Source organism: Pelobates fuscus, chromosome 1, assembly GCF_036172605.1.
Source record: "Pelobates fuscus isolate aPelFus1 chromosome 1, aPelFus1.pri, whole genome shotgun sequence".
NCBI lineage: Eukaryota > Metazoa > Chordata > Amphibia > Anura > Pelobatidae > Pelobates > Pelobates fuscus.
Genome location: NC_086317.1, coordinates 209,523,656 through 209,544,136, shown reverse-complemented (window position 1 = coordinate 209,544,136; position 20,481 = coordinate 209,523,656).

The window sequence follows — 20,481 nt, the reverse complement described above, 5'->3', positions numbered from 1 at the left end:
ATCAGGCAAGCCCTGAAAGGTTATCGCAAGGGACGCAGGTCGCCGGATACCAGGCGCCCGGTGTCAGTTAGGGTGTTGGGGGATTTGGTGGGTCTGTTGCCCGAGGTCTGTTTCGATGGGTTTGAGGTCTCTCTGTTCAAAACGGCGTTTCTCTTGGCGTTTTTTGGGGCGTTCCGCATTGGGGAGTTAGTGAGTGCTAATAAGGTGGTGCAGGGGGGCCTGCAATTTTCGGAGGTTCGTATTTTGGATAGGAAGGTGGTGGTGCACCTTGGCAGATCCAAAACGGATGTCCGCGGCGTGGGCCGGGACGTAACACTCTGGGCCTTGCCGGGATCGGCATTGTGCCCATTGGCCGCTATGGCGGAGTACCTGGCACGGAGGCCGGCGGTAAGGGGTTCCTTGCTGGTACATGCTGATGGATCGTCCCTTTCTCGGTTCCAGTTTACGAAGGTTTTTCGGTTAGGTCTGGATAAGTTGGGGCTTCGGGCTGAACGTTTTGGAACGCACTCATTCCGTATTGGGGCGGCCACGGAGGTCGCACGGTTGGGACTGGGGGATGAGGTCGTGAAACGGATAGGGAGATGGGAATCGGTAAGATTCCGTTCCTATGTACGGTTGGGTTTATTGGATTAAGGAAGTTGGGGTAATTAATAAATAAAAAAAAAATAAAAAAAGAATATATATATGCAAAGGAACACTGTAATGTTTTGGTTTGGGGTGGGGGTCTCTCTCGGAATTCCCTCACCGTTTGTTCTCTCCTCCCCAGGGCGGGTTGCATGGATCGTGGGCCATTCCTTTGTCTTCTGGGCCAAGAGGAGGGCCGCAGCTCGAGCACAAGGCCAGCAGCTGGGTTTTCCTGGGGGCCAGTTGGCGGTTCGATGGTTTAGGTATCGGGGGTTTTGCTGGGGGGATGTTTGTGGGGCGTTTATAGTGCATGCTAGGCAGATTAAGAGGGTAACGTTTATATATGAACAGGCTAAGACATATTTTAACGCAGGCAGGGTAATTACTTAAGGTAGTATTGTACTATTATTTAAAGTGAGTTAATGACCCTTGCTTACTCCGTATGGCAGAACTGAGAGTGCCACTAGGCTCATCCAATGACGAGATCAGGAAGGCGGGCAGTGACCACGAGAAGCGGTCACGTGTCCCGCCTGACACTAAGAGCGCGCCGCGCGTCTCGGGCGCACTCTTAACCCCTTAAGGACACATGACATGTCTGACACATCATGATTCCCTTTTATTCCAGAAGTTTGGTCCTTAAGGGGTTAAAGGGACAGTGGGGAGACAAAATTAGAATCAGTCTCCCATTGGCCCCTGTCATGCCACGTTCCCCATACACTCACGTTTTGGGGGCGTGGATATGACAGGGGCCAATCAAAGTGAACATTAGGGTATTTATACTCACCTGTTTCCTTTGCACCTTGCCCTATCGTGGTTTCTGTTCAGTTCCTTTTAGTGCTTGTTTCGTTCAGTTGGTTTTTTGGTGCTTGACCTTGGCTTTGTTCCTGACTCCGTTCTCTCTTTATCCTTGCTTGTTTATCCGCCGGTTTGTCCTCCTGTGTACCAGTCCCCGGCTTGTTCTACTTTACGCTGTCTCTCCGTCCCCTTGACCTCGGCTTGTTCTGGACTCTGTCTTTTCTTGTACTCGTCTAGTCCGGCCATTCTAAGGTCCGGTAAGACGAATCCTGTTTTCTTGTCTCTTGACTATCTGGACTATTCCTGCGTGTTGGGGTATATTACCGTGACATTACGATAGGGCCATGGACCCCGCAGGTCTAGGACAACAGATGGCCACTCATGAGGATAGATTCGCAGAACAGGATCACCGTATGGATCAAATGACTCAAGCCATCCAGACACTGTTATCCAGAACAGCTCCGGTACCTGTACCTGCACCTCCTGTAACCCCTGTACCAGACACAGCTAATATGCCTAATGCTTCAGCACATCTAACCCCGCCACCTAGGTATGGAGGGGACGCTAAGACATGTAGGGGATTCCTTAATCAAGTGGAATTCCACTTTGAAATGTACCCACGTTCATTTCCCACTGATAGATCTAAGGTGGGTTTTCTTATGCACCAGCTTACTGATAAGGCACTTGAATGGGCAAATCCTATTTGGGAGGCTAATGGACCTATGGTACACGATTTCAATAGCTTCCTCACAGCGTTTCGTAGAACATTTGACACGACTAAAAGGTCAAAGAATGCCGCCAGGGCGTTAATGAGAATTAAGCAAGGATCTAAATCTGTAGCCGATTATGCTATTCAGTTCCATACCCTTGCCTCACAGGTAGATTGGACTAACAATGGGCTTACTACTGCGTTTATGGAAGGCCTGTCTGAAACTATGTTGGATGAGGTAGCAGCTAAGGACCTCCCTGTACCCCTAGAGGACCTTATTGACTATATCATCAATATAGATAACAGGATCCGTGACAGGTTATATACCAAGTCCAGAAATAGACGCTTTGTCCCCGTTAATTCACCTAGAGCTGAGACTCCCGAGGGATCTAAAGGGTCAGAGGAGGAACCTATGCAGTTAGGGGTTGCTAAACTTACTGACACTGAAAAACTTTATAGGAAAAAGGAGGGACTTTGTCTTTATTGTGGTAGGAGGGGCCATATGAGACAAGAATGTCCCGTGCGTCCGGAAAACTATCGCACCTAAGACCGTATAGAGGACAGGCCTTGGGTGTGACATCAGAGTCTTCACATTTGCCTCTTAATAAATTGCTTCTCCCTGTTTCCCTGCACCTTGGTAGTAACTGCATAGCAGGGAATATACTAGCCCTGGTTGATTCCGGAGCGGCCGAAAACTTTATAGATTCCAGTTTTGTTAAGGAGAATAACATACCCACTAGAGAGAAGGAGACACCCTTAGCCGTTGAGGCCATAGATGGTAGACCATTATGCTCTCCAGTTATCACACATGAAACTGTACCACTACATATGTCTACAGGGGTGTTACACTCTGAAACCATTCGGTTTCAGATCATTACTTCTCCTTCCTCTCACCTCGTGTTAGGGTATCCTTGGTTGCGTACTCATAATCCCACTATTGACTGGGAGTCAGGACAAATAGTATCTTGGAGTGATGCTTGCCAAGAGTCTTGTATTGTTAAAATCACCCCTTTGAATTCTACTAATATTCCTCCCGTGCCTACTGTTATACCCCCTCAGTACTTGTCTCTTAAATCTGTTTTTGATAAAAGGGAGGCTGAAAAGTTGCCACATCACAGGCCTTACGACTGCGCTATTAATTTACTACCTGGTACTATGCCTCCCAAAGGGAGAATATATCCTTTGTCTCCTCAGGAGAATCTTGTTATGGAGGAATATATTAAGGAATCTTTACAAAAGGGATTTATAAGAAGATCCTCTTCCCTGGCAGGGGCTGGTTTCTTCTTTGTATCCAAGAAAGATGTCGAATTAAGGCCTTGTATTGACTATAGGGGCCTTAATAAAATCACCGTCAAAAATGCGTACCCCATACCTTTGATCACGGAACTATTTGATAGGCTTAAACATGCCACGGTTTTTACTAAATTGGACCTTAGGGGTGCTTACAATCTCATACGTATCAAAAAGGATCACGAATGGAAGACCGCATTCAATACCAGGAGTGGTCACTCCGAATATACTGTGATGCCCTTTGGCCTTTGTAACGCCCCAGAAGTTTTTCAAGAATTTATTAATGATGTCCTACGTCAGTATATACACACATTCGTAATAGTATACTTGGACGACATATTAATTTATTCTACTGATTTACAGACTCATCACATGCATGTTAAATTAGTGTTGAGAACTCTTCTTGTTAACGGTTTCTATTGCAAACTCGAAAAATGTTCATTTGATCAATCAGAAGTCCAATTCTTGGGTTATATAATCTCTGCTAAGGGTTTTCGTATGGATCCCAAGAAACTTTCTGCCATCATGGAATGGCCTCTACCTCAGGGTTTGAAAGCCATTCAGCGTTTTCTGGGTTTATCAAATTATTATAGGCGTTTTATTAAAGGGTTTTCTGCCATTGTAGCACCTATAACCAGAATGACCAAAAAGGATGGTAATACTCATGTCTGGAAACCAGAAGCACTTGAGGCCTTTGAATTCCTGAAGGCTTAATTTGCTTCTGCCCCTATTTTGCAGCATCCTGTCCCTTCCCTACCCTTTATTCTTGAAGTTGATGCTTCTGAGATTGGGGTAGGTGCTGTCTTGTCTCAAAGAGATTCACCTGATAAGCCGTTACACCCTTGTGGCTTCTTTTCCAGACAGATGTCCAAAGCAGAAAAGAATTATGATGTAGGCAATCTCGAACTCCTTGCTATCATTTTGGCGGTACTAGGGATCCCATCCTCATTTTAACGGATCACAAAAACCTCTCCTACCTTAGTGAAGCAAAAAGATTGTCTTCTAGGCAGGCCAGGTGGTCTCTGTTTTTGTCTCGTTTTAATTACATAATCACATACAGACCAGGTGATCGTAATACTAAAGCTGACGCTCTGTCCAGACAATTCGAGACTACTGACAAACTAGAAATTGATGTTACCCCTGTCATTCCTCCCGACAGAATAATGGCTACTACTGTTCTTTCTATTTCTTCTTCCCTCTTACAAGCTATACAGGCTAAACAAAACATGGCTCCTGGAGAGAGGCCTGCTGATAAACTGTTCGTTGATATCCCCGAGAGACGGGACATTATGTCATTGTATCATGACACAAGAACTGCTGGGCACCCTGGTATTTCTAAAACGTTATCAGCAGTTTCTAGATATTTCTGGTGGGCTTCCTTACGCAAGGACGTCACCGATTATGTTAATGCCTGTACTACTTGTGCCAGTATGAAGTCCTCCCACAGAGTTCCTTGTGGGTTGTTGCATCCGTTGCCCATACCCGAGAGGCCTTGGTCCAATCTATCCATGGATTTTATTGTTGAATTACCCCCTTCGAATGGTAAAACTGTCATCCTGATGATAGTGGATCATTTTTCTAAGATGGCTCATTTTGTGTCTCTTGTCAAATTGCCCTCATCCAAGGAACTTGCCTCTATCTTTGCCAGGGAGGTGTTTCGGTTGCATGGTATTCCCACTTCGATCGTGTCCGATAGGGGTAGCCAGTTTATCTCCAGATTCTGGAAAGCATTTTGTTCAGAGATGGGTATTTCTTCCGCTTACCACCCCCAGTCTAATGGAGCTGCTGAACGTGCCAACCAATCTCTAGAGCAGTATCTTCGTTGTTTCCCACCATCAGAACAATTGGGCTGACCTTCTTCTTTGGGCTGAGTTTGCTCGTAATAATGCTGCTCATGAATCCTCCGGTAACAGCCCTTTTTATGTTGTTTATGGCCGGCATCCCGTGGTTCTTCCAGCTGCATTCTCCTTACAGGGCATGACAGCTCTGGACGAACATTTGGCTGGTTTACGTAATACTTGGGAGCAGGTTCAGTGTTCTTTGGTGGATTCTGCTGCTCGCCAGAAGGTTCAGGCAGACAAGCATCGCAGGGCGGCTCCATCCTATGCTGTGGGGGACCGGGTTTGGCTTTCTACTCGCAATATTCGTCTTCGTGTACCTTCTATGAAGTTGGCTCCTCGTTTTATTGGTCCTTTTCGTATCTTGCATGTGGTTAATCCTGTTTCGTATGCCTTGGATCTTCTTAGGAATCTACGCATTCCTAACGTGTTTCATACCTCCTTGTTAAAACCCCTTCTGTGCAACCGTTATACTCGGCATGTTCCTCCTCCCCCTCCGGTTTCTGTGGAGGGCCGTGAGGAATTTGAAGTGGCTGCTATACTCGACTCTCGTTTTCTTCGGGGTCGCCTCCAATATCTGGTACATTGGAAGGGCTATGGGCCTGAGGAACACAGTTGGATTTCCGCTGGCGCTGTTCACGCTCCTCGCCTTGTGCGTTCTTTCCACGCTCGCTTTCCTGCCAGGCCTGCTCCTCCCCGCCCAGTGGGCGTGTCTTCTGGGGGGGGTACTGTAGCAGTACTTACCCTCTCCAGGGGCCGGCCGGGGTCCTCTCTTCTCGCCGCGCGCGGTCCTGCTCCTGCACGAGCCGCGCGCGGCTCATCCAACGACGAGATCAGGAAGGCGGGCAGTGACCGCGAGAAGCGGTCACGTGTCCTGCCTGACACTAAGAGCGCGCCGCGCGTCTCGGGCGCGCTCTTAAAGGGACAGTGGGAGACAAAATTAGAATCAGTCTCCCATTGGCCCCTGTCATGCCATGTTCCCCATACACTCACGTTTTGGGGGCGTGGATATGACAGGGGCCAATCAAAGTGAACATTAGGGTATTTATACTCACCTGTTTCCTTTGCACCTTGCCCTATCGTGGTTTCTGTTCAGTTCCCTTTAGTGCTTGTTTCGTTCAGTTGGTTTTTTGGTGCTTGACCTTGGCTTTGTTCCTGACTCCGTTCTCTCTTTATCCTTGCTTGTTTATCCGCCGGTTTGTCCTCCTGTGTACCAGTCCCCGGCTTGTTCTACTTTACGCTGTCTCTCCGTCCCCTTGACCTCGGCTTGTTCTGGACTCTGTCTTTTCTTGTACTCGTCTAGTCCGGCCATTCTAAGGTCCGGTAAGACGAATCCTGTTTTCTTGTCTCTTGACTATCTGGACTATTGCTGCTATGTTTCACTAAGGGTTTATCCAGCCTCTAGTAGCTGTCTCACTGACAGCCGCTAGAGGCGCTTCCGTGATTCTCACTGTGAAAATCACAGTGAGAAGACGCTGGACGACCATAGGAAAGCATTGAGTAATGCTTTCTTATGGGCGGTTTGAATGCATGCGCGGCTCTTGCGCATTTGGAGCTGAGAGGCGGATCGGGGCAGAAAGATCCCCAGCGACAAGGGAGCCCGGCGCTGGAGAAAGGTAAGTGCTGAAGGGGTTTTAACCACACACACACACACACTCTCACGAACAGACGCATACACTGTAGCTAACAGACACACACATTTACTGACAGACACACACTCATTGACAGACAGACATACATGCACACTCAGTGACAGACAGACACACATACACACTCACTTACAAAATATACACTCTCACTAACAGACACCAAACAGACACACACTAACAGACACACACAAACTAACACACTCAGTAACAGACACACACAGTAACACTCACTGACACACAAACTAACACACACACTGACACTCACTAGCAGACACACACTCGATAACACAGTAACACACACACAGTAACACACAAAAACAAACACACTCACTGACACTCAACAGACACACACAAACTAACACACAACTAACACACTCAGTAACAGACACACACACACAGTAACACACACACACTGACACACACACACTGACACACAAAAACTAACACACACTAACACTTGTATTAAAATTTAATCCCCCAGCCTCCCTACCATTTGCGGTCCAGTGGGGCTGCTGGGCGGCCGGTCCTGATGGTGCCTGCGGGTGCACACGAGGAAACTGGGCAGAGAGCAGTCAGGGGAGAATGCTCCCTCGCTCGCGCCAACACCACTGCCAGCCTTGGGGGGCCCTGAGGTGTCCAGCTCCTGGGACCCCCAGGAGAAGAGGCTGGCAAACTGGGCGCAGGGAGTCATGGAGGGTGGGGGATAAAAACCCGCTAACAGTTTCATTGATATGCTTTCTTGAAGAAGTGAGCTTTCTTGAATAAGTGGAGACTGGGTGAAATTCTTACAGAGAAGGGAAGGGAGTTCCACAGAAGAGGTGCAGCCCTGGAAAAGTCTTGGAGGCGAGCGTTAGAGGTGGGAGTACGGACAGAGAATATACGTAGGTCTTTGTCAGAGCGTAGGGGCCTTGATGGGACATACTTGTGTATTAGGGAGGATAGGTAGGTTGGAGCAGCATTATGTAGGGACTTGTAAGCAAGCACTAGAATTTTAAATTGAGCCCTATATCTAACTGGAAGCCAATGCAGGGACTGACAGAGCAGGGAGGCGTGGGAGGTGCGAGCGGACAGGAAAATGTGCCTTGCCGCTGCATTCATTATAGATTGCAACGGTGCAATCTGGGAACACGTAAGACCACTGAGAAGAGTATTGCAGTAGTCCAGGGGAGAGAGAACAAGAGCATGGACCAGCACCTTAGCGGCATTCCGGGGTTAAATAGGGGCGGATGCGCGCTATGTTTTTGAGATGGAAGCGACAGGATATACACACACTGACACATATGCACATACAAAACACACAGACAAACATATTAACATGTACAAAGATACACAATGACAGACACACATACTGACAACATACAGATACACATATACTGACACTGACACACATACAGATACAGAAGCACACATTGACAGTTTCCTACCTTTCAGGTGCAGGAGGGTGGATTCCCTGGGGTCCAGTCTGCAGGCTGTGGCTGTTGGGACTTAGATGACTCTCTCTGTCAGCACCCCATCCTCTCTGCCTTCTGCCTTCTCGACTATCTGGGAGGAAGTGAAAAGCTCTCACTTATTCCAATGCTGCAGATAAGAAAGGAGCTGGTGGCGCTGTTAAAAGGCCACAGTGCCAAACCAAGCCCCTGCTGAACATACTAGACTTTTGTACAAATCTCTTTTAGCTACATTGAAGGAATCAAATCAATTTATTGGGCCATAGACTGATAGGCAAAGGCGGAACAACCACCACTGCAGATGGTACACCTGAGAGTCTGCAGTAGGGGAGAGTCTGATAGGGGTAGGCAGGTGATTCAAAAAAAGCCGCCTGTGAGAAGTCTTGCAAGCGCGAGTTAGCAGTAAGGGTGCGAGCAGAGGACAGGAGGTGGTCACCGACAGAGCGGAGAGAAGGAAAATGGACATATCTATGAATCAGTGAGGAAATGTAGCAGGGGCTAGAGTTGTTTAGGGTTTGATAGGTAAGGGTTAGTATTTTGAATTCACACCTATAGGATACAGGAAGCTACTGTAAGGATTGATAGAGGGGCGAGGTATGAGAGGAGCGACAGGTGAGAAAGATCAGCCTGGTTGTAGCATTCATTACAGATAGTAATGGGGCAGTTCAGCTTCTGGGGAGACCAACTAGGAGAGAATTTACCAACTATGCAAGAAATTACTGAAGCATGAACAAGCATCTTGGCAGCATCTTGTGTAAGAAAGGGGTGGATGCAAGCAATGTTTTTTAGGTGGTTTCAACAGGTTTTAGCAACATACTGAATATAAGGTGCAAAGGTGAGGCCAAGATCAAAGATTACACCAGGAGAACAAGCTTACAAAGATGGACTGATCCAAGTATTATCAACTTGCAGAAGAGCGAATGAGGGGTTTCAGCATTATGAAGAGGAAAAATAAGAAGTTCTGTTTTAGAGAGATTGAGTTTCAGAAAGCAGGAGTACATCCAAGCAGTGAATGAAGAAAGGCAAGGGGTGACACGTTGTAGGACAGCAGGGAAGAGATCAGGGGATTAGAATTATATCTGGGTGTCATCGACATACAGTTGGTAACGGAATCCGAATGAATTAATGAGCTTGCCGAGAGAGGCAGTTTAAAGAGACAACAGATGGGGACCAAGAACAGATCCTTGAGGGACTCCAAACGAGACCAGAAAAGGTGGTGCCATTTTAAAAGGAGACACTGAGTGAGCATTGGGAGAGATTGGAGGAGAAGCACGAGAGGACAGTGTTACAAAGACCGAGGGATTAAATGGTTTGGAGAAGAAGGGTATGATCAAAAGTGTCAAAAGTGGCAGAAAGGTCAAGAAGAATTAATATGGAGTAGTGGCCTTTTGATTTGGCTGCAGTTAGGTCATTTGTGACTTTAGTCAGAGCAGTCTCAGTAGAGTGGAGGAGGTGGAAGCCAGACTGAAGAGGGTTGAGAAGAGAGTTAGAGTTGAGGAACCAAGTCAAATGAGTAAAGACTAGTCTTTCTAGAAGCTTTAAGGAAAAAGGGGGCAGGAATATGGGATGATAGTTGGAAGGGCAGGATGGATCTAGGGATGGATTTTTTGGATGGGTATGATAGTAGCACATTTAAGAGGAGTAGGAACAACGCCAGACGTTGTTTAGCGAGTAACTGTTGAGAAATAGGGTGTTTTTTTCAGTGGGAAATGTCCAGCATTTTCGCTCTGTCCCAATATCTGGATCTATGGTATAACCTGACATTAACATGTACTCTTAGATTGTTGCTCTTTTTATACTATTTTGTTGAATAAAGCTTGAGCCCAGTGAAACAAAACACCAATTACCTGTTGCTTTTCAAGATGACTGCTGTCTTAAGGAAGGATATAATGGCACCGGAAGCAGACACCTCCATGCCTAGCCCAGAGATAAACTGCTAAAATGTCTAATTTCTAAGCAAACATGTATTCTACACTCAAAGCTACAAGAGTAACACACCTCATGGTTCCGGGAAGTTACAGACAGTGTCTAAGGAGATCACAATGAGGTTGGATGCACTGGCTCCTTGAGGTGCTCCTTACCTTCAAAACCAATTATAATGTCATAGACTTCATGTTCAGTGTCCTAGGGAATGTGCTTCACTACAAAAGTCAAAAGATTCCCACTTAATAACATTGAGATTTTTACAAGCTATAATATGCATGGTAGGACTTAGTAGATTTGAGATCCGCTTGAGTAAACTCTTTTTAATCTGGATACTGCAAGCAAGTGAGTGTGCCACTTTCACATAGAGCATCAGAGCTAACGTGTGGGACTGTTATTTTCCATCAGTAAGTATTGCATGAGTTGTTCCTTTTTGTGATATCCAGTTTGATTTTATGCTTATGTATGCTCTTTATTTATATCTCTGCGATTGTACTCACCTGCTATGTATACAATTTTACTGTTTTATTATAAATCTGACAACAATTAATACTAAAATATATATATGGTCAAGGAGGTGGATTGGACTAGTGGGCAAATGCAAACCTTCTTTCCACCCATAAAATCCACCCTCTGAATTAATTATGCATGATTCCACCAACAGATGGGCCTGTAGTATGTAGAGGCCATCCACTCATAGCAAGAATCATCAAACTAACTTAATGTTTGATAAATATTTTTGTAACTCATTACTTTCTTCCCAATAATCTTTTCTCCATCCTCTTTCATGAAACCTCAAATCCCATTGATTGATCTACCGAATACCGAACACCCCCTGGCTCATTAAACATCAAAGAAACCACAGACTTAAGTGCTCTCTCTGTGTGGCTGCCATTCGTATAACCGAACGCCACGTGTTGGAGAAAATGGTGACCATCTTGTTGCACGAACACAGGCAGCGGGATCTGGTCATCAAGGGTCTGGAACTATAAGTCGTACACTCGACTGCACAAACACTGGTTAAAACATACAACCGCCTCCATCTGTCCTCGACAAGCGTGGAAATCGCTGTTCGGTAGGTTTGTTTTCATGAACAAGGCAAACAAACGCTACCTATGAGCCAGGGGAACACTTCGATAGTTTGTTCATATGCAACGCCTGAAAGTGACCGACCACTACCACTGAATTTCTAGAACTCATTTGAGCAGACGCCTCGGGTGCGGTCGGTCAAAACTTTGCCCCGGTGGCGATTCGGCTGTGTTTATGGATCTGAGCACTATTTGGACAACCTGGGCACTCAGATCCAGGCTAAACAGGGATTGTGAAGAGTTGCACTTCGCCACTGGGTTCTGGAGTGGCCTGCTTGCCAGCCTCTTGTCCTGTGGGCTTATTGTAATTTAAGACACTGTTCAAGGCCCTTCAAAAACTATTGGAAAGGATCTGCACTTTCGGATACAGCCGAAGTGCCGAAGTAGTCGAAGTGGCCGCCATTCGACATACGAACATATGGTGACGGCCATTTTAATTCAGTCGAACGCGTTCAGCTGTGTTTGGTCGTCGAGTTCATGGAACCCAAATCGGACACGCAACGGCACGAACAGAGCTGAACTTTACCTTCTGCAAACTTCGCCACTTTAAAGGTAGTCGAACGGTGTTCGACAAATCGAACGCCACTTTAACTTTGACTATGTCAGGGTACCTGAAGCCTCTACCTCTAAGAGAGGTAGAGACTTAGAAGTTTATCCGTCCGGACGGCATGTCTCCTCGGTTCCTCGCGGTTCACCCGGTCTTGCAAACGCCGGCCGCGAGGGAGCCACTTCCTTTTATAGCAGGAGGCTCAGAGGCCGACGTCATGACGCCAACCCGGAACACCCTGTCACTCAAATCAGTGGAGACGAATCAGGACTCGCCGGAGGCGTGTCTTCTCTCCCTAACCAGCATACTTAACAGTGGCTATCTCATTTACTCATTGCCCTGTCGTGGTTCTAGTCCGCCTAGTCACACAGTGCTTTGTTATTCTCTTGTCTTTTGGTTCCGACCCGGCTTTGATATTTACTCTCCTGTCTTTCTGTTATCCTTGACCCGGCTTGTCTCTCGCTTACCTGTCTTCTCGTTCCCTCGACCTCGGCTTGTCTCTGACCATTCTATCGTAGTTATACGTTAAGTCCGGCCATTCTAAGGACCGGTATACGTATCTGCTACTCTTTGTACTCTGCGTGTTGGATCCCTGACCCGATCCTGACATTACGACAGGGCCATGGATCCTGCAGGTACAAATTGTCAGCTTGGTTCTCCTGATCCTAGGTTTGACGCCATGGATCATAGGATGGATCAGATGGCTCTAGCACTACAGGCGCTGCTGTCTCGTCCTATTAATCCACCTGAAGAGATGCGTAATATGTCTGCTTCTTCTGTGGGTTCAGGGCTAGAGGTAGCTACTGTAGGTGCTTCTTCCCGAGTTACCCCACCTGTACGTTATGCTGGTTCCCCTGAAAGGTGTCGTGGCTTTTTGAACCAGATTAGTATTCATTTCGAACTACAGCCTCGTTCATACCCTACTGATAGGGCAAAAGTGGGATTTATTATTACCTTACTCATTGAGAAAGCTCTGAGATGGGCTAATCCGTTGTGGGAGAATGATAATCCATTAGTCTATAACTATAATGCCTTTGTAGCTGTTTTTAAAAGAACTTTTGATCCCCCTGGCAGGAAGGTCAATGCAGCCAGATTACTGTTGCGCCTTAGACAAGACAACCAAACACTTGTGGATTACGCACTAGAGTTCAGGTCTTTGGCGGCAGAGGTAAAATGGAATGAACAGGCCTATATAGACGTATTCTTAAATGGATTATCTGATGTAATACTTGATGAGGTAGCGACAAGAGAGCTTCCCGAGAATCTGGAGGACTTAATTTCCTTTATCTCTCGTATTGACGAACGTCTAAGGGAGAGACAAAATACTCGAGGTAGAACCGGTAAATCCTCCTTTACACTAGCACCATCATTTCAAATTTCTGAAACCAAAAATCCACAGGTTTCAGAACCTATGCAGTTAGGCCTTACTCGTCTATCAGAAGAGGAGAGACAGTACAGGAGAAGGGAGGGACTGTGTATGTATTGTGGGGCCAGAGGTCATGTACGTTTGAGCTGTCCCAGTCGTCCGGGAAACGCTCGCACCTAAGTTTCTCTAGAGGACAGACCTTGGGTGTTTCGATTTTGTCCTCTACTCATAACTACAAAGAACATAGACTCCTATTACCGGTCTCTTTAACTTGGGAGAAGGGAACTTTAGAGACTATGGCATTGATAGACTCCGGCGCTGCTGAGAGTTTTATCGACCAAGAGTTTCTCACCAAACACACTATCCCATCCCAGTTAAGGAAGACACCCTTGGCTGTTGAAGCCATTGATGGTAGACCTTTAGTTGAGCCTGTGATTTTCCGGGAGACCATACCTCTTTACTTAACTACTGGTATTCTACACAAGGAGGAAATATCCCTACTACTCATTTCATCTCCTTCTGTTCCCATAGTCCTGGGATACTCCTGGCTTAAGAGACATAACCCCGTTATAGATTGGAGATCAGGGGAGATAGTTTCGTGGGGTCAGGATTGTCAAGAGAATTGTTTAAAGAAGGTGTCACCTCTTTGTAGTGTCAACTCACTTAATAACGCTACCGACTCTACCAAGGTACAGATACCGTCCCTGTATCAAGATTTAAAGGCAGTATTTGACAAAGGAAAGGCTGATACCTTACCACCACATAGGCCTTTTGATTGCAAAATTAATTTACTTTCTGGTACCATGCCCCCCAGGGGTCATGTATACCCTTTGTCTACGAATGAAAACTTAGTTCTAGAGGAGTATATTCGTGAGAACCTAGACAAGGGGTTCATTAGAAGATCCTCCTCTCCTGCTGGGGCTGGATTTTTTTTTGTTAAAAAGAAGGATGGTTCTTTAAGACCCTGCATTGACTACCGAGGTCTTAACAAGATAACCATCAGAAATGTATATCCGATTCCCTTGATCACCGAGCTTTTTGATCGATTAAAAAGTTCTAAAATTTTCACTAAGTTAGACCTTAGAGGTGCTTATAATTTGGTGAGAATTCACGACGGTGACGAGTGGAAAACTGCATTCAATACTCGTTATGGGCACTATGAGTATACTGTAATGCCTTTTGGTCTCTGCAATGCCCCGGCGGTATTTCAGGACCTTATTAATGAGGTTCTTAGGGAGTTTCAAGATGACTGTGTGATTGTATACCTTGATGATATACTTATACATTCCAGGGATATTGAGACTCACCACGGACAAGTCAGAAGGGTTTTACACAAACTCCTTCAGCATGGCTTATACTGCAAACTGGAGAAATGCAGCTTTGACCAATCACAAACTACCTTTCTTGGTTATGTGATTTCTGGGGAAGGGTTTGAAATGGACCCGGAGAAGCTCCAATCCATATTAGATTGGCCTTTACCTAAGGGTCTCAAGGCTATTCAGAGATTTATTGGTTTCTCCAATTACTACAGACGTTTCATTAAGGGATACTCCTCTATCATTGCTCCCATCACCAATATGACCAAACAAGGGGCTGACACTAAGAATTGGTCTACTGAAGCACTTCTGGCTTTTAAGACACTCAAGGAGCTGTTTGCTTCCGCACCAATTTTAGTTCACCCTGATACTACACTACCTTTCCTACTCGAAGTTGACGCTTCTGAGACAGGTATAGGTGCTGTTCTGTCCCAAAGGTTGGGTGTAGATAAACCATTACATCCTTGTGGATACTTTTCCAAAAAGTTGTCAGGTACTGAAAGCAGATATGACATTGGTGACAGGGAACTACTAGCGGTTATAATGGCCTTGAAGGAGTGGAGACATTTATTGGAGGGTACTTTGCATCCTGTTACTATTTTGACAGATCATAAAAACTTATCCTATATTGGAGAGGCTAAACGACTATCATCTAGACAGGCTCGTTGGTCCATATTTCTCACTCACTTCAACTACGTACTCACATATAGGCCAGGTTCTAAGAATTCTAAAGCCGACGCCTTATCTCGCCAGTATGAACCTGCTGCCGTATCTGAGCCGGTTTTGTCCTCTATAGTACCCAAGTGTAACATTATTGCTAACACTACTCTCAAAGTCCATTCTCCGCTACTTGATCAGATAAGGAGCTTGCAGCATCTGGCACCTAGACTGACTCCGGCTTCCAGACTTTTCGTTCCTCCTGAACTCCAATTGGAGCTCTTACAGTGTCTTCACGAGAGTAAGGTGGCCGGTCATCCGGGTGTTCGCAAGACGTATTCTTTGATCTCCAAAGATTTCTGGTGGCCTTCGCTACGGAAGGATATTAAGGATTTTATCGGAGTTTGTGTGGTCTGTACTAAAACTAAATTACCGCATTCGCTTCCTTGTGGTCTTCTGCAGCCTCTGGAAATTCCTGGCAAACCTTGGTCCTGTGTGGCAATGGACTTTATTGTGGATTTGCCTGTTTCTAAAAAGCACACTGTTATCCTCACCGTAGTCGATAGGTTTACCAAGATGGCACATTTCGTACCGTTGCCTAAACTTCCGATTTCTCCTGAATTGGCGGAAATCTTTGCTAAAGAAATTTTTCGCTTGCATGGGATTCCCTCGGAGATCACTTCTGATAGAGGCTCCCAATTTGTTTCACGCTTCTGGAGATCATTCTGTTCTCAATTAGGCATCAAATTGAATTTTTCCTCCGCCTATCATCCTCAGTCTAACGGAGCTGCCGAGCGTACCAACCAGAAGATTGAGCAATACCTACGTTGTTTTGTTTCCGAACACCAGGACGATTGGGTCGGTTTGATTCCTTGGGCGGAGTTTGCGCACAACAATCTCGTTTGTGACTCTACGCATTCAAGCCCCTTCTTCATGAACTATGGCTTTCACCCATCTATTCTTCCCTCGGTTTCTCCTTCCCAAGGAGTGCCGTCGGTTGATGTCCATGTGGCCAATTCGAGGAAGTTGTGGGATCAGACTCGACAGATTCTTCTACACAATTCTATGCTGGTTAAGAAACATGCTGACAAACGTAGAAGGGCGGCTCCGAATTTTGTTCCAGGCGATAGAGTTTGGTTGAGTACTAGGAATATTCGCCTTAAAGTTCCTTCCATGAAATTCGCTCCTCGTTATATTGGTCCCTACAGGATCTTGACTCGAATTAATCCAGTGGCGTATCGTCTAGCTCTCCCAGCCGCTTTACGCATCCCAAACTCCTTTCACGTGTCATTGCTGAAACCTCTAATCTGTAACAGATTCTCCTCCACAATCGCCCCTCCGCGCCCTGTTCAGGTGGAGGGTCAGGAGGAGTATGAGGTTAACTCCATTATTGATTCTCGTGTCTCCCGGGGGAGAGTACAATATTTGGTTAACTGGAGGGGTTATGGTCCTGAGGAGAGGAGTTGGGTACCACAAGAGGATGTTCATGCTCCTCACCTTCGCAGGGCATTTCACTCTCGCTTTCCATCTCGCCCCGGCTCCTTCCGCCCGGTGGGCGTATCTGAGAGGGGGGGTACTGTCAGGGTACCTGAAGCCTCTACCTCTAAGAGAGGTAGAGACTTAGAAGTTTATCCGTCCGGACGGCATGTCTCCTCGGTTCCTCGCGGTTCACCCGGTCTTGCAAACGCCGGCCGCGAGGGAGCCACTTCCTTTTATAGCAGGAGGCTCAGAGGCCGACGTCATGACGCCAACCCGGAACACCCTGTCACTCAAATCAGTGGAGACGAATCAGGACTCGCCGGAGGCGTGTCTTCTCTCCCTAACCAGCATACTTAACAGTGGCTATCTCATTTACTCATTGCCCTGTCGTGGTTCTAGTCCGCCTAGTCACACAGTGCTTTGTTATTCTCTTGTCTTTTGGTTCCGACCCGGCTTTGATATTTACTCTCCTGTCTTTCTGTTATCCTTGACCCGGCTTGTCTCTCGCTTACCTGTCTTCTCGTTCCCTCGACCTCGGCTTGTCTCTGACCATTCTATCGTAGTTATACGTTAAGTCCGGCCATTCTAAGGACCGGTATACGTATCTGCTACTCTTTGTACTCTGCGTGTTGGATCCCTGACCCGATCCTGACAGACTATTTGCACGAACGGCCCCAGTTCGTGCATTCGAACGGAACTTAGTAATGGAAATAGACCGCCCGCACAGGCTAATTCTCTGGAACTGTTTTGGGGCATGAAAATGTTTGTGTGGTTGGTCAAATGTGACTTCCACAAAACTTTTGAACCCCTGCTCTGATCTGGGTGATTTTTGGATATGTTGTTCACCCAGATCAGGGCTATCCAGGGGTGTATAATTGTGGGGATATGTTTGAGTTTTGGGGTGTTTCTGAACTTTGGGTAAAAATGTATATTTTCTGCTTGTGGATAATTAGGTTATTCCATTAGCTAGCTTAATTATATCACAGGCAGAGGGGAGGGATTGCTGACTGTATGTGGGAGTGTTACTGTGTTAATTAATGTTCCTATTAGTTTGTGTCCCTTTTGTCCCTGTGTTCCATCAGGTCCAGGGGGTGTGCCTCTGGCCTGAAAACGTGTATAAAAGAAATGCCTTTGTGCTCAATAAACCAGACCTTCTTACCCTCAACTCGCAGCCTCGTCTCGTGTTGTAGGGAACAGCTATACCTGCTATATCACTGCTAGCTCTTGTAAGAGCTCTCTCTTCAGCTATACAGCTATACTCTCCAGGAGGAGAGGTCCTTCCCTCAGCTATACTCTCCTGGAGGAGAGGTCCTTCCCACACAGTCCTGGGTCCAGAGGTTGGACCAGGGTGGGAAGGAGACAGCGAGACCCCAACTAAGCTACGGTGGTTCGTGGAGTCTGCGGTGGCTATGGTGTCCAGTGCGGTGCTGATGGTCCTTCGTAAACGCTAGGAGCATCGATTGGCGGATGGTCCGTCACAGGGATATAATATTTGTGGGGCTTCCTATGTGTCTTATATGTATTTTTAATATTTTTTTGTGACTAAAAGTTTTATTTGTCACCACATAAAAGTCACTTGCATCAAGATATGCATGCAGCAATGGTAACAATCGTTTTTTGAAAGCGTACACTAACTTTGTAGACAGCCATGCAGGGCTGATAGAGCATCAACGAGAATAATAAAAGAAAAACATAAACTGGGACCCTTGAGTCCTTAACAGAAGCCATCAGGTACTTATAAATGGGTAGTGTATTCCCTCTAAAATATTACCTCCTTCCCATTGGCATATGCCTCGATCTCTAATCAAGCCATAATAACAGTACAAACATTCACGTAGGCCTGAGTGAAAGTCGACAATAACGAGGGAATCATAGACATAAGCAGATGGTATGAGCACTATAAAATGGTGTCCCTATCCCTGCTAACCCAGTCCATCTTCTCAGGCCAGACGCTACCCATGAGCCAGTGGATACAACTATTTCGTCCTCTCCTTAGCCCTATGCGTGTCATGGGTCAGGGAATGGGTGAGGTCACTACGATGGTCAGTAGGTCAACTATCCAGCCCGCTCCAGCACCTCAACATCTGCCAGAAGGTGTGTCACATCTCACCCAGCTGTCGGCTTTGTCCCACCGGTGACCCAGGGCCTATCCTCTTCTCCATCCATCTCTTCCGTATCTCCATCGTTGGCCCTATTCCCTCAACTGTGTCTGTAGGAGAGTGGTACATCAACAATGTTTGAAAGTCTGGGTGGGAAGCATCAAGCAGCCAATGAGTCCAAATATCTGTGTATAATTGTGTGCGGCCCTGGGCCGCAAGGGTCAGTTACTCCAAATACTTAGGCCCCCCATTTTGTCAAACCATAACCATAGTGTTAGGGGTGGGGGTTCCTCTTTTTTCCAGTAGAGGGGGATGACCTGTTTGGATGTGTACATGGATGGACATGGATCTCTTGTATTTAGCAGTTGGAGTGGTAGTGTGATGCAGGAGGAATTGTTCCGGTTGGAAAGGAGGTGGTTTATCGGAAAATTTCCCTAAAAATGTGCAAATTGCCCTCCAGAAGGGTTGAATTTTAGGGCATTCCAACCATATGTGCATGAATGTGCCCAGTGCGGTTTGGCAGCGCCAACAGTTGCCATCTACAGCAGGGTTGATCTACTGGAGGAGGAGCAGTGTTTTCTACCATTGAGTAAAATCTTTGTAAGCTGTCTTTTGGGTTCTGCTAGCTAATGCGCAGTGTCTAGGTCTCAAATTTTCCCCCATTGGGTGTCTGTGAGGGTTTTCTCAAGGGCCTCTTTCCACTTCCCCATGTAGCTAGGTGCCGGTATACTCCCTTGTGTTTGGAGTAGGGAGTACAGGTAAGAGACTGCGTGTGGTTGTGGGGCAGGGTCTATGCAATTTTATTTGAAGGGGGTGAGAACCCTATGCCGATCTGGTTGTTGAGGTATGTGGGTGAGGTTCCTTTTCAGTTGTTCATACTTGAACATATGCATGAATGTCCCCCAGTAAGTCCCCTAGGGTCTTATGTCTTTTATCTTTAATCATGTTGTGGACCTGAACCTGAGCATGCGGGAAAAAGCATGCGAGTGGTCTGTTCCCTAAGCCCGGTGGGAAGGCAGGATTTTTGGTGAGGGGATGCAGATGGGACAGGAAGGATGAAAGGCCTAGTTTGGGGGCCAGTCCGTGCCAGATTTCGAGAGTAGCCTGACACATGACTGTTGGTTCGTTAAGACCTTACGCGTTCCATGTGACATCCAAACTAAAGTTTGCAAGGAGCCTTCTCTTTGGTGTTGCTCAATTTTCTTCCATAGTTTGGTTACCCCTCCCTTGACCCAGTCTAGTACTCTTTGCAGGTGGGTGGAGTGGTAGTATAGTAGAAAGTAAGGGACTGCCAATCCCCCCCTCCGCCTTTGGTCTGGTCAGAATATGGTAACGTATCCAGGGTTTCTGAGAGCCCCATATATATTTTATTAGAAGTGATTTTAGGGATGTGAAGTACGCAGTTGTGTGGTAGAATGTTCATCTTGGTCATCGCATTGCGTCCCAGCCAGGATGTGTGGCAGCATCCTATCTGCCAGGTTTTTCTGGAACGTGGCCAGCAGTGGAGTAAAGTTTGTCTCGTACATTTGAGTGAGGTCCCTAGTTATCCAGATCCCCAAGTACTTAACAGCTTTCTCTGACCATTGGAATTGCAAGTTCCCACTCACAGTGGCCACCCTGACCGAATGCCCCAAGATGTCGACTTAGTGTAAT